The 15,631-nt window shown below is 46.6% G+C and overlaps 1 pseudogene; it reads right to left on the bottom strand.

Moving 5' to 3' along the window:
- Positions 1-12,207: 12,207 nt before the first annotated feature.
- Positions 12,208-15,631, bottom strand: LOC119797124 (annotated as a pseudogene).

Below are 15,631 nucleotides of genomic sequence, written 5' to 3'. Positions count from 1 at the left end.
GGCTATCAGGAAACACAGATGCACTAGAGAACTCTCTTCACAGGCTTGAATAATCTGGCACTGATGACTGGTCTGAAGGCTGGTTAAATATATACTCAAGCAGGTGGATCAGATAATCACTAATGAGTACTGGGCAGAGATAAACAGGTGATTAAAATGAGCGGTCAGAACAGACATCAGCACCAACTGGGGACACAAACTGGGGACCTCTGTCTGAGACTATGTCTGTCAGGAGACGATGAAGGCTGAGAACCTCCCATTTAATTGACGTGAGTTTGGCCAGCCGAACCAAATGGACCATTTTGAAAAACCTGTCGATATTAAGAATAACAGTATTGCCTTCGGAATTGAGTGAACTGGTGATAAAATCCATAGAAATATTGGACCAGGATCGGGACGGAATCAGTAGTGGTCATAGAAAGCAGGAAGGGCGTCTTCAGGAGGTTTTGGCCTGATTACAATGGGGGAGAAATGCCACAAACTACCATCAGTGGACAGAGACAATTGTGTCAAAATAACCCCGATTGTCCTGGTTACACCAGGATGGCAAAATAAACCAGAATGATGGCAGAAATCTAAATCCATTTTTTCTCAGAACCTCAGGAACAAACAGATGTTCCTTTTGACAGGATTCTTGGGGCTGATAGTTACAGAGCGCCTAGCACCTCCTCTGTACCACTGGAACACTCCTTGTCCTCCTCAAATACCCTGGACAATGCACCAGGTTTTAGATTCTAAGCCCAAGGCATATAAGCCAAAAAAAATAAATAAAGAAGAGTACCCACCTTGCCTGTCTGGGGTCAAGTCTCTTACCAGACTTCAGGTGCTTTAGGTTCTTTTGATCAGTCAATTCAATTCAATTCAGTTCATCTATATAGCACTTTTTCACAATACATGTCATCTCAAGGCACTTTACAGAGACAATTCAACCTGATCATACAGTGAAATTTATTCAAAGTTTTCTATTTAGGGAAAACCAGATGCATCGACTCATTGACTCAAAGGCAATCCCTCACACCAAGGTTGCTTGTAGCAACAGTGGAGAGGAAAAACCGTCAAGGAAACACACAGCCAGGTGGACGAGCTCTGAACCAGCTCCCATCTCAGAGAGGACATACAGTTAGCCTCACTCAGAGAAACAGGACTGCACTGAAAAATGGGCCGGGCTCAAACATCTATAAACAATAGTGTTAATGGCAGCAGCACAGCTGATATTTCTCTTCAGGATGGAGTTACACCCATGAAGCTACTCTGAAAAAAAGCAGTGAGAGCAGAACCTTAGAGATTGAACTAACAGATTCTGCAGAGTAGGAGAATAGAGATAGAATGAAGCAGAATGATAAAAAAGGGGTCCCTATGTCGATGGATTTTTCTGGAAGCTAGTTGACCACAGCTTCCCCTTTGTCCTGCTCGTCAAAGCCCCTGACTGCAGCGTACGTATAACCGCACACCTGCCCGCTGAAGCATGGCTGAGAAGATGGACCCTCTGCAGTGGCGGCTGGTGAAAAATATTTTTGGTGGGGCTGATATAGCCTAGTGTATGTCTCCAACTAATCCAGAATAAGAATTCAAATAAACAATTGGAAATTAAATACAATTTAACAGTAATGATTTAATTAACTATATAATAACAGTAACAGTGATGATTTGGGTCACTGTGACGCGGTTCTTTGGCCTCCAAGAATCCAGTCTCAGTCGGGTTACCGGTGTTGGTGATTTATTGTGCTCAAAAACTCAAAACAGGGTGCAAAAGAAACTAAACATGTACAAGATCCTCTGGGCCTCAGCCTCCCTCCAGTTACCAGCAATGTAACAAAGAAATAGAAAACAGAAATTGCCGCTCTTCTTCCCACAGCCCTCATTAAATAGTTTAAGCCTCTCACCTCAGGCTCTCTTATTTCTGATTTCTTCTCATTAATCAGTTGTCCATATATTACCTCCACAAAAAATTGATATGCAAAAACAAATAATTTTTCCAACTTAATTCCTTTACAGATTCATTGACTTATACAATTACACCAAACTTTTAAACATAAAATAAAAAAAATATATAATATGACAAACATTTACCGAGTCAACACACCCACACACACACACACACACACACACACACACACACACACACACACACACACACACACACACACACACACACACACACACACACACACACACACACATGGTTAACCCCACTGAAGTATTAAGTGTGCACCCTCAATATGCCAGCAGGTAACCAGGAACAGCTTGTGTGCTTTAAGTTAATGGACCGTTACTGTAACCTGACAACAGCCAGATGCATGTCTCGCTCCGCCCAGCTCCACTCACATACATCTGGGAACCCGCTCATTGAAAGTGATTTCCCCAACCGAATTTATGGTCTGTCCAATCAGGACGCAGGGCGGGTGTGTCCTGGAGTGGAGAAGCGACCGTGAGATTCCAACAACAATGGCGGCTCGCATTGAGGAAGCAAGCGTTAGCATTGATGCTGCTATTTCTTCTGTGTTGTCAAATCTATCTGATATTGTTTCATTAAAAGAACATCAGAGAATGGCTTTTGTTGGTGGAAACGATGTTTTCGCCCTTCTCCCGACCGGATTTGGCAAGAGCTTGATCTACCAAATGGCTCCTCCTCTCACAGCGTCACGGGTTAGCTTCGGTGTGAGTGGTTGAAATAGCACGTCAATAAAGATGACAGACAAGTGGCTTATCCAATCATATACAAGGAGTTTTGATAAGGCCCAGCCTTCAGTAAAGGCAATTCCTATGGCGGGTACCCAGATGTATGTGAGTGGAGCTAGGCGGAGCGAGACATGCATCTGGCTGTTGTCAGGTTACCGTTACTGTAGGGCTCAGCGCGAGTGTATTGGTCCTCACAAGCACAGTATAACAGGAATGTGTGTGTGGCACGTAAAGTTAGAGGTTATTTTAAGCGACGAGGTTTATTCGTCACAGTCACAATAACCATGACAGGAAATTTTCATATCCTACAACAGGGATGTTCTTCTGGCAAACGGGTAGATAAATAAGGATCTCACCAAATTTGGTGGAAGCTGCACCTCGCTCGTTACGTTCGCCATCGTCCCTGTAATTGTCTGCACCTGTGCATTGGGTGCAGAAGCCTGTGAAAGGGCAGTATTTTCAGAGCCCCAAGACCATAAAATTCTGAAGCGCTGATTGGCCATTAAATTATTAAATTCACCTAGCAATAGTACATGATTGGCAGATTCTCTGCACATGTGGGGCAGTCTGATCAGAGCCCCAAGACAGAGACGGTAGGAGTCTGTCTGTGGAAATCCACAAATGAAGGACAGTAGGTAGGGAAATGTAGTTTATATAATTTTTTTTGCTTATAGGTACACACTCTAGAGAGTAAAACTGACATTTATGAGTTAATTTCTAAAAATATATTTTACGTTTCTCTTTTCTTATCAGGGAGGGCGGTGCCCCAGCGCCCCCTATGGGCCGGCCGCCACTGACCCTCTGCCTGGTTAACCCAGGTGCTTCGCTTGCTGCCCTGCAGACTCCCAGAAGGAAGAGGAACCAGAGTTGCAGTGTAAACTCCAACGAATTCCTTTGTTGCTTGCATCAGGCTTATCTAAATTTCTCAGACAGCAATCCGGTTCGGGAGACGGATTGCTTCATCCGAAGCTGCTGACTTTATGTTTTTCTTTCATCTTGATTTCTTGGTTTTCCTTTTTGGCCTTTAGGTTAGAGTATTAGAGTAACTGAGAGTTTGTATGCCTTTTTAAACCATGTGAAACTGCATAATAAGGGTGGCCATTTTCTGAGTCTTGAAACCTGTTGTCTGGAGTTTTGTAGTGCAACCTCCCCTTTTTGTCATAGGATAGAAGCAGCCATTTTACAGTATCCACAAGCTAATATGTGCCCACTTTTGTAGTCCAACCCTCCCCTCCAGGTCACCTGATAAGATCCATTATTTTGTATTTCCCATTTACAGGTATTTTTCTAGCTTGTTGCTCCACCTCCTTTGACCGACATCTTGTTTATTTCCCAGAGCGTGGAAAAGCCCTCCCCCTTTTACCAGGTTAGATTAATGTAGGTTTGACGTTCTAGAATACTGTATTGTTAATACATTTTTAAACATTAACCATTGTAAGCTGAATGTATTCATGTTTTTAACTGCACCTATTATTGTCATTATATGTGCTGCCATTTTTGAATGGACACCATTGAATGTATTGGCATTTGGCCTATCTCGGACAATCCCCAGTAGCCATTTAATCAGACTCTTAGAACCCCTTTTCCCCTCTTTCCAAACTAGTCATTTAGTTTACCACATGTTTATCTTCTAGTAGTGTGTAGTGTTTGCATAGATGTTAGATTTCTTGTAATCCTGGATTGTATAAATAAAGACATTATTTTAACTTGTAGTAGTTTGTGTTTTTTTTTTTTTGTACAAAGAGTGGTTTATCACTCAGGCCAGATTCCACCTCCTTTTAGTAACATTTGAATAAACAGAGACAATATTTCTTTGGGTTGGTAATTAATAGCTCTGCTGATAGCCTAGCCTAAGTCACTAAATTTGTGGGAATAACTGGATTTTAACAGCCGCTCCAGAAGCCACCAGGAATGTGAGAGGCCCAAAACCCTGGTGAGTAAGCAGATTATAGTTATAATTATTAATCTAAGAACATTAGATTGGTTTTACCTTCGATTTTAAGACCTTTTAAGGGTTTCTAAACTGTTCATTGGAGAACTGTAAGAGCTTAGTACCTCACCAAAGATGATCCAAAAACACTTCAGGGGGAGGCACTTGATGACACCCGGCAACAGATGTTGTATGACTATTAAAGACTATTAAAGAAATGGAAACAGGAAATTGAGAAGTAAGTTAAGATCAGTACTTTGACCACAGCCCTGTTTCGGACAGCCGTTGTTAAACCAATGCAAGTACCAATGGCAGCAGACTTGAAGATGTGGTGGGACTGACATCCACGCCACATTGAGAGTTCCGAGATCATGTGTTGCATGACAAATACATGAAGGATGAGCAGAAGGCCAATGAGCAGGACAAGATGATCCAGAGGAAGTAAGTGTTGGATACTGGAGCCTGCTTTCCCCACTAGGTGGAGCTATTAGGCTGCTGTCGGCTTGGAGGGCAGTTTCCTCACACCTGCGGGTAATCAGCTTTATATCCTCCAGTATGAGAGAGCGGGCGGCCAGATCTCCATTCTCATGAGATTCTTTAAAACTGAACCTCTCCTCTATGTGTTTTTTGCAGGGTTTCTCTTGCTTGTGCTTTTGAGAAAAGTTTCCTTCAAGGAATTCTCTTTCTGGACCAAACCCTAACAAATCCTAACAGTCCTCTCTCAAATGCAGGCAGGCAAGGTGAGACCCATTGCTTATGCCAGTCGAGGCTTGAGGGTCCCGGGTCGATGATGCAAGAAGGGGGAGTAGAATGTAGTGGTATAGAAATATGCACATTTCTACACTAACAGTTTCCAGTTGAGAGGTTCCGTTTGGGTAAAGCGGGTATGGTATATAAGAAGAGGTGCGTGCAGCTGGATTATAGACAGCCGAACTGAGGTCTTAACAGGGCCATCAGCTGATTCAATAGTCCCACAGGCCAAAAAGGCCCGATAGGCCTCCTTCTTCAACCTGACAGCATCCCTCACCGGAGGTGTCCACCAAAGGGTTCGAGGGTTGCTGCCACGACAGGCACCGACAACCTAGTGGCCGCAGCTCAGATAAGCCGCCTCGACAATGGAGGAACAGAACATGGTCCACTCGGACTCAATGTCCCCCACCTCCCCCAAGATGTGTTCGAAGTTCTGCCGGAGATGGGAGTTAAAGCCCCGCCTAACAGGGGACTCCGCCAGACGTTCCCAGCAGACCCTCACAACACCTTTGGGCCTGCCAGGTCTGACCGGCATCCTCCCCCACCACCAGAGCCAACTCACCACCAGGTAGTGGTCAGTGGAAAGCTCAGCACCTCTCTTCACCAGAGTGTCGGAGACATACGGCCGCAAGTCCGATGAAACGATGACAAAGTCGATCATTGAACTCCGGCCTAGGGTGTCCCGGTACCAAGTGCACATATGGACACCCTTATGCTTGAACATGGTGTTCTTTATGGACAATCCATGACAAGCACAGAAGTCCAACAACAGAACACCACTCGAGTTCAGATCAAGGCGGCCATTCCTCCCAACCACGCCCCTCCAGGTCTCACTGTCATTGCCCACATGAGCGTTGAAGTCTCCCAGCAGAACAAGGGAATCCCCAGGAGGGGCACCCTCCAGTACCCCCTCTAAGAACTCCAAGAAGGGTGGGTAATCTGAACTGTTGTTCGGCCCGTAAGCAAAGACAACAGTCAGAACCCGTCCCCCCAACCGTAGGCGGAGGGAGGCTACCCTCTCGTTCACCGGGGTAAACCCCAACGTACAGGTGCCGAGATGGGGGGCAACAAATATGCCCACTCCTGCCCGGCGCCTCTCACCGTGGGCAACTCCAGAGTGGAAGTATGTCCAGCCCCTCTCAAGGAGACTGGTTGCAGAACCAGAACCATGCGTTGAGGTGAGACCGACTATTTCTAGCCGGAATCTCTCAGCCTCACACACTAGTTCCGGCTCCTTCCCCACCAGCGAGGTGACATTCCACGTCCCAAGAGCCAGCTTCTGCAGCCGAGGATCGGACCGCCAGGGTCCCCTCCCCCGGCCGCCACCCAACACACATTGCACCCGACCCCTATGGCCCCTCTCACGGGTGGTGGGCCCATGTAAGGGGGGACCCATGTTTCCTCTTCGGGCTGAGCCGGCCGGGCCCCATGGGTAAAAGCCCGGCCACCAGGCGCTCGCCATTGTGCCCCCCCTCCAGGCCTGGTTCCAGAGTGGGGCCCCGGTGACCCGCGTCCGGGCGAGGGAACGCTGACTCCAAATATTGTGTTCATCATAGGGGTCTTCGGGCTGCACTTTGTCTGGTTCCTCACCTAGGACCTGTCTGCCTTGGGTGACCCTACCAGGAGCATAAAGCCCCAGACAGCATAGCTCCCAGGATCATTGGGACACTCAAACCTCTCCACCACGATAAGGTGACAGCCCAAGGCATTGAATTCTTCAAAATAAAATGAAGGCCTTAATTAAATGTTTTAAATCAGTCTTTCGTAGGTCTTAATTTTTAAAACATCATAAATAGGATTATTTTATTATGATTTATTTTTGTAATCTAAATAAAATGTTAAAATTTACCTTTTTTTTTTTTCTTTTTATAAAAAAAAAAACGGCTCGCCATTATTGGTTCCGTCCCGATGGCGGGAACAATAAAAGCGTTGTAGCGGCCGGGACATTTGGGAGATGTGCCATTTACTTTTTGTCTGGAAAGTATGAGCAAGTGTAAATATAACCAAAATTGTCTCCAGCCAAGAGTTTTCTCCATGGCTAAAACCAGGGAACATACATGAGGCTCAGTGGATTTTATGCAAGAAGTCATTCAAGCTCGGAACGATGGGAATTAAGGCAGTGGAGTCGCATACGAAGCAAGAAACACAAAGTGTCAAAATCCGAGAAAGTTACCGAGAAACAGCCGGTATTTCTCGACTTTGTTCCACCTTTGTCTCTGCAACGCCTCCACTTATCACCAAATCAAACATACTAAGAAAACGACACAAAGAAAAATAGCTGCAAAAAAGACTTAGCACTGGTTATGTTGTGGCTTTAAAACTGATTTGTTTTGTTCCCTGCTAAAACAAAGCTTGTGAATTCAGGTAAATAATTGTTAAAATATATCTGTCATTTGTGTGTTTTTAGCTTTCTTCCTGTATGGGAAGCTTTTCAAAATTTGAAACATTAGTGTGTTGGTTTATGTTAAAGTAAACCTTTGGGTTAAGTTGTCGCAAGTGTTTTTTTGTGTGTTTTTTGTGAATTTGGTCTTAAATTTTTATTTCAAGTGGCATTAAAGAGTCTTAAAAAGTCTGGAATTTAACTTTCCTTATGCTGTAGGAACCCTGGCGGACATTGAAAGCAGCAGTAGCCCTTTGCAGCATTTTGTCTGACTGCTTTTATTAGGCAGGTAAACAGACGGCAGTGTTCAGGATAAAGAACCCACTTATCTGAGGGCCAAAACTCCAAACGATGCTCAATACATTCATTAGAGCGCAATGGCGACATCTGCTGGACGACTATAAGAACAACCTTTGAGTGAGTATCCTAATGTCATTACTAATTCCTGGTTGAACTACTTTGTTTCATAATAATAGCATTTATTATCATAATATAAAGGACAAAAATTAGGCTGACCTATAGAAATGTTAATATTATAAACAGCCCTACTGATGCATAACAGCTACTGAAGCCTTTCTGAGCTGAATGGTTTTCAATTATACCCCAAAATCTTACTGAGGCCGTGAAAAGGGTTTGTCCTTCTACAGCTGGGACTGTGTTTATTTTACCTTATTCTGTAAAATAGGAAGAAGATGGTTTATTTAGTGGTTGAACAATTTTTATATAAAGAAAAAAGAAAGTAATTTCAGCAGTGCTTTGCTTCAGTCTGCTCCTCTTCTGCCTCACTCTCTAAATTTGCAGAAGATCTGCTGACACGGTACTGATGTTGCTGCATTGTCAATGTGTATTTATTTATTGTCTGATTTATTTAAACTAGTATACATGGTCCGTGCAGCTCAATACTTGAGCTGGACCTGCAGGGCCTCCCATGTATCTCTTTCCATTTCCATCATGGTATCAGCTGACGTGCTGTGTTTACTAGGTTGCACCTACAACAAACTAACTGCATTAAAAAATTTTCCATGGGTTGTTTTTATCCTTTAAAATGATACAAACCAACTCTGCTGTTCAACAGGTTTTCTGGCTGCGTTCCTCCTGTGGTTCTGCCTGATGATGAAGATGATCAAATTAAAGAAGGATCGATAGTGTGAGGGACCAGACTTAAATAAGGACAAAGGGTGTTCAATAAATAAATAAATAAATCATTTAATAATGCCAAACTAATTACATCAAGGGTTCAAATTTTGGCCCAACTCAACTGAACAGTAACTCAAACCAAAAACTGACCTACTGAAAAAGAATGTTAATTTTGCTGTTTCTGCCTAGGCCTCTGTTTTCACGGTTAAAAACCGATGTTTGGCTGCTTAGCAACGAACCAGTTTGTTCACTCCCTCTCTTTCATAAACACGCAAACATTATGCTGCTTTGAATGTACCTCGGATATACTAACCTCACTAAAACTCATCCTTTATCGGTGTGATAAAGGGGAATGCATAAGAAATTATTAGACTGAATATTTGGCCATTAAACAAACAATTGGAGCTCCTATATCTGAAATAGATTTCCTGAACTAAAATCACTTATAACTGAGGTGCAAACCATTATACGGCATATTAGGGGTTTATTTAATGAAGTGAATTTTTTTAAACTCCTTGAATAGTTCTTTTTACTTTTAATTTTAGCCATTACATTCATGTTGTAGTGTTTTTTTTTATCAGAAACGTGAAAGGGCATTTTATTTAGAATCTCTTTGTCAGATAATGGATTTTCCGGATTCATGAGCGGATATTGAACGCAGCAGCAGCAGCTCCTCCTCCTGTACAGGTGTACTCCACACCTAGACACGTCGCGCGGTCGGTTTTAAGGCGGATTTAAAGAAAAATAAAACGATACATTAAGGTACGTTTATCTGAAAGACAGTATTTGTTTGAAAACTTTCATGTTTTATTACTTTTTGTTTTAAACGGAGCTGCTGTTGCGTTTAGAACCGAGCAACTACCTGTCTGATCGTTGCAGGTTTGTCCACGGGATTCCAGCTGGCTCCGGAGCTGTAGTCTGTGAGTTTCTCCCACTTTCTAAACCCATCCTGTTTTTAATAATCTCAACAACAAATTAGCCGACAAAAATAAACTAAAAAAGTGTTTAATCTGAGGTGAGTGTATAGCGGCTCTTAGTGGTCAGTGTGTGTAACTGCATCGGAGAAGCAGGTGTTCTGCTAATCTAAAACCAGATTAAAACTTTGTAGGATGTTATTTCTGAAGTATTTCATGTGTATATCGCCATATCTGATAGTCAGTAATACATATTTTGGAGCGACATCATTATGGGTGACCTGCTTTAAAATGTGGATAGAAAATGATGCTGTGAAAGCTTTTCAGACAGGTTTTATACCAAAGATAAATATATCGATGGGACACAGAGCTAAGATGGGTGTAAAGAATAAAGCTGTGGTTGGGTGTGTTACCCACAGGTGGAAATGTAAAGAGCTGCTGTATTGGGCAACAAGTGACGCGCCATCATCTTTGACATTTATGGATAGATGGTGCAAATGTCTCTGACAGGAGGACAGGTGCAGTGAAGGAAATCAGGACTAGATCCTGACAACTCAAAGATGCGTCACTACATCAGATTTAGGATCCTTGGTGTAGAATTAAAGAATCAAAGCCTAAAAGACACGTGGCTTCATCTGAAAAGCTCAGCTATAATGTATCAGAGATGCTAAAGAAAATATGAGGAAATGTTTCCTTGTTGGGTAAGTTGCAATTATAATGTTCCAGATCTTTTTATAGCAGGAAAACATTCTTCACTAATGTGCCTCTTCTGAAGTAAATAACATTCTTACACTGTTTGTCATAGTTCCTTGGTAATTCAAATAGCAATGTGAACACTCCCTAACATCCGAGTTTATCAGATTAATCATATTTGCCACATAAACTCCTTTCATGCTTCACCTGTAGGTTCCTTTGCTGCTTCTCTGGGAATCCTCCCTCCTCTCTAAGCAGGATAAAGTCAGTGACACCAGAGGAAACAATCAGGCAGAGGAGCATCCACCAAGCCTACAGCCTCCTGAACAGAGGCTCTCAATATTGTTGACCAAGAAATTACACTGATCATCTTGCCATTAAAATACACAGCGACATTTAAGAGGTGCTTTGCATTGACCATCTATGGAAAACCCAGATTTATTTGTCCTTTGAGCTCTTATGAATCAAACATGAATGATGATGATTAATTGCATTCAGCCTCTTACAATGAGGTCAAACTCATAAATGGATGGACATAACCTCAGTTGGGTGGAACGAGTAAAGCTCATGTTGCTTAGATTGTATAAATTCTCATAAATCTATGAGTAGCAGAGCACAAAAGATTGAAATAACAGATTCTGCAGAATTGGAAAATAGAGATAAAACGAGGCAGAAGAATATTATCATGGTTTATGGGACAAGAGTAGAAATGTGCTGTACATCAGAAGAGGCACATTGATGAAGAATGTTGTCTTGCTGTGAAATGGTCTAAAACACTATTTTCAATTTACATAAAAATGGAATATTTCCTTATATTTTCTTCAGCATCTCTGACAGATTGAACCTGATTGTTAAAGTTTGTCAGATTAATCTATACTGAATGTCTTTTTTTGCTGTGTCTGTGAAGGTCCTGAACAGAGCGATGTTGTCCGGGGACAGAGAGTCGAGGTGGGTTGATGTGTTGGCGCCAGGTTCATCTCCCAGGGGCAGCTGGAGGTCCCTGTACAAAGCTCCCATAGAGAAACGCAGTGCGGATCTGCAGTGGAGGGTATTACACGGGGCCGTGGCCACGAACAGACATGTGGCGCATATTGATCACAGATCAGGGAGTCAGTGTGCCTTTTTTCAGGCTGAGGAAACGCTACAGCATCTCTGGCTCGGATGTTCCAGACTGGTTCCTCTCTTCTCATTGTTAAAGCTGCAGTCTGTAACATTGAGAAGAGAGCAGACTTCGACTGAAAATGTGAAGAAAAACAGGTTTCACGCCACTCCCCCACCCTCTCTGCTTCACTCATGCCCCACCTCCAAGCTCCACCCCTCTCACAGCATCTGTGCGGCTACGGCATGCGACCACAAGCGTCCAAGCAGCGTACGCGGCATGGAGTGTGAACCGGTAAGAGCGATAACACTCACCTCCAAGCAGCTAGATATAAGATGCTGGTTATACCGAAGTTTGCCGTGTAAGCAGTTGTCGGCAGGGGCAGTAAGGGCAGTTTCTCTTTCGCTGGTGGCTGTCGCTCCGCCATGACTTCCACGTGCGTCTTCCTGACTGCAGCAGCCGGGCGGCAGCGGCAGGTTAAGCGGTGAGGGGGGGGGAGCTGTGATTGACACTCCATCAGACGCTCCTCTGGCTGTGATTGGTTGTTTTGTCTCGTCCGGAATTATTCTTTCCAGATTGAAATACAGGCGGTATGCTGCTACTCCTTCTCCTCCTCTCTCTTCTCCTAATCCTCCTGGTCCCCCTCCTTCTCCTCCTCTCTCTTCTCCTCACCCTCCTCCTTGTTCTCCTCCTCTTTCTTGTCCTCATCCTCCTGCTCTGCCTCCTCCTCTCTCTTCTCCTCATCCTCCTGCTCCTTCTCCTCCTCTCTCTTCTCCTCACCCTCCTGGTCCTCCTCCTTCTCCTCCTCTCTCTTCCCCTCATCCTCCTGGTTCTCCTCCTTCTCCTCCTCTCTCTTCCACTCATCCTCCTGCCCCTCCTCCTACTCTCTCTTCTCCTCATCCTCCTGCCCCTCCTCCTTCTCCTCCTCTCTCTTCCCCTCATCCTCCTGGTCCTCCTCCTTCTCCTCCTCTCTCTTCTCTTCATCCTCCTGCACCTCCTCCTTCCCCTCCTCTCTCTTCCCCTCATCCTCCTGGTCCTCTTCCTTCTCCTCCTCTCTGTTGTCCTCCCCCTCCTGCTCTCTTCACCTCCTCATTCTCCTCCCCCTCCTCCTCTCTCTTCTCCTCATCCTCCTGCTCTCTTCACCTCCTCCTTCTCCTCCCCTTCCGCCTCCTCCTCTCTCTTCTCCTAATCCTCCTTCCCCTCCTCTCTCTTTCCCTCATCCTCCTGGTCCTCTTCCTTCTCCTCCTCTCTCTTCTCCTCATCCTCCTGGTCCTCTTCCTTCTCCTCCTCTCTGTTGTCCTCACCCTCCTGCTCTCTTCACCTCCTGCTTCTCCTCCGCCTCCTCCTCTCTCTTCTCCTCATCCTCCTGCTCTCTTCACCTCCTCCTTCTCCTCACCCTCCGCCTCCTCCTCTCTCTTCTCCTCATCCTCCTTCTCCGCCTCCTCCACACTTCTCCTCATCCTCCTGCTCCTCCTCCTCTTCTCTCTTCTCCTCATCCTCCTGCCCCTCCTCCTTCTCCTCCTCTCTCTTCTCCTAATCCTCCTGCTCCCCCTCCTTCTCCTCCTCTCTCTTCTCATCCTCCTGGTCCTCCTCCTTCTCCTCCTCTCTCTTCTCCTCACCCTCCTCCTTGTTCTCCTCCTCTTTCTTGTCCTCATCCTCCTGCTTCTCCTCCTTCTCCTCCTCTCTCTTCTCCTCATCCTCCTGCTCCTCCTCCTTCTCCTCCTCTCTCTTCTCCTCATCCTCCTGCTTCTCCTCCTTCAACTCCTCTCTCTTCTCCTCACCCTCCTGCTCTCTTCATCTCCTCCTCCTCCTTCTCCTCATCCTCCTTCTCCTCCTCTCTTCTCCTCATCCTCCTGCCCCTCCTCCTTCTCCTCCTCTCTCTTCTCCTCATCCTCCTGTCCCTCCTCCTTCTCCTCCTCTCTCTTCTCCTCATCCTCCTCCTTCTCCTCCTCTCTCTTCTCCTCACCCTCCTCCTTGTTCTCCTCCTCTTTCTTGTCCTCATCCTCCTGCTTCTCCTCCTTCTCCTCCTCTCTCTTCTCCTCATCCTCCTGCTCCTCCTCCTTCTCCTCCTCTCTCTTCTCCTCATCCTCCTGCTTCTCCTCCTTCAACTCCTCTCTCTTCTCCTCACCCTCCTGCTCTCTTCATCTCCTCCTCCTCCTTCTCCTCATCCTCCTTCTCCTCCTCTCTTCTCCTCATCCTCCTGCCCCTCCTCCTTCTTCCCCTCATCCTCCTGCCCCTCCTCCTTCTCCTCCTCTCTCTTCTCCTCATCCTCCTGTCCCTCCTCCTTCTCCTCCTCTCTCTTCTCCTCATCCTCCTCCTTCTCCTCCTCTCTCTTCTCCTCATCCTCCTGCCCCTCCTCCTTCTTCCCCTCATCCTCCTGCCCCTCCTCCTTCTTCCCCTCATCCTCCTGCCCCTCCTCCTTCTCCTCCTCTCTCTTCCCCTTATCCTCCTGGTCCTCCTCCTTCTCCTCCTCTCTCTTCTCTTCAATCTTCCTGCATCTCCTCCTTCCCCTCCTCTCTCTTCCCCTCATCCTCCTGGTCCTCTTCCTTCTCCTCCTCTCTGTTGTCTTCACCCTCCTGCTCTCTTCACCTCCTCCTTCTCCTCCCCCCCCGCCTCCTCCTCTCTCTTCTCCTCATCCTCCTGCTCTCTTCACCTCCTCCTTCTCCTCCCCCTCCGCCTCCTCCTCTCTCTTCTCCTAATCCTCCTGGTCCCCCTCCTTCTCCTCCTCTCTCTTCTCATCCTCCGGGCCCTCCTCCCTCTCCTCCTCTCTCTTCTCCTCGCCCTCCTCTTTGTTCTCATCCTCTTTCTTGTCCTCATCCCCCTGCTCTGCCTCCTCCTCTCTCTTCTCCTAACCCTCCTGCTCCTCCTCCTTCTCCTCCTCTCTCTTCTCCTCATCCTCCTGGTCCTCCTCCTTCTCCTCCTCTCTCTTCCCCTCATCCTCCTCCTTTTTCTCCTCCTCTTACTTGTCCTCATCCTCCTGCTCTGCCTCCTCCTCTCTCTTCTCCTCATCCTCCTGCTCTTCCTCCTTCTCCTCCTCTCTCTTCTCATCCTCCGGGTCCTCCTCCCTCTCCTCCTCTCTCTTCTCCTCACCCTCCTCCTTGTTCTCCTCCTCTTTCTTGTCCTCATCCTCCTGCTCCTTCTCCTCCTCTCTCTTCTCCTCATCCTCCTGGTCCTCCTTCTCCTCCTCTCTCTTCCCCTCATCCTCCTGGTTCTCCTCCTTCTCCTCCTCTCTCTTCTCCTCTCTCTTCCGCTCATCCTCCTGCCCCTCCTCCTCCTCTCTCTTCTCCTCATCCTCCTGCCCCTCCTCCTTCTCCTCCTCTCTCTTCCCCTCATACTCCTGGTCCTCCTCCTTCTCCTCCTCTCTCTTCTCTTCATCCTCCTGCACCTCCTCCTTCCCCTCCTCTCTCTTCCCCTCATCCTCTTGGTCCTCTTCCTTCTCCTCCTCTCTGTTGTCCTCACCCTCCTGCTCTCTTCACCTCCTCCTTCTCCTCCCCCTCCGCCTCCTCCTCTCTCTTCTCCTCATCCTCCTGCTCTCTTCTCCTCCTCCTTCTCCTCCCCCTCCTCCTCTCTCTTCTCCTCATACTCCTTCTCCGCCTCCTCACTCTTCTCCTCATCCTCCGCCTCCTCTCTCTTCTCATCCTCCTGGTCCTCCTCCCTCTCCTCCTCTCTCTTCTCCTCACCCTCCTCCTTGTTCTCCTCTTTCTTGTCCTTATCCTCCTGCTCTGCCTCCTCCTCTCTCTTCTCCTCATCCTCCTGCCCCTCCTCCTCCTCTCTCTTCTCCTCATCCTACTGCCCCTCCTCCTTCTCCTCCTCTCTCCTCCCCTCATCCTCCTGGTCCTCCTCCTTCTCCTCCTCTCTCTTCTCTTCATCCTCCTGCACCTCTTGCTTCCCCTCCTCTCTCTTCCCCTCATCCTCCTGGTCCTCTTCCTTCTCCTCCTCTCTGTTTTTCTCACCCTCCTGCTCTCTTCACCTCCTCCTTCTCCTCCCCCTCGCCTCCTCCTCTCTCTTCTCATCCTCCTTCTCCGCCTCCTCCTCACTCTTCTCCTCAT

This window comes from Cyprinodon tularosa, unplaced genomic scaffold (assembly GCF_016077235.1).
Source record: "Cyprinodon tularosa strain WSP-4 unplaced genomic scaffold, ASM1607723v1 ctg571, whole genome shotgun sequence".
Taxonomy (NCBI): domain Eukaryota; kingdom Metazoa; phylum Chordata; class Actinopteri; order Cyprinodontiformes; family Cyprinodontidae; genus Cyprinodon; species Cyprinodon tularosa.
Note: the sequence above shows the minus strand (reverse complement) of the source record. Positions and strands in the feature narration are given on the sequence as shown.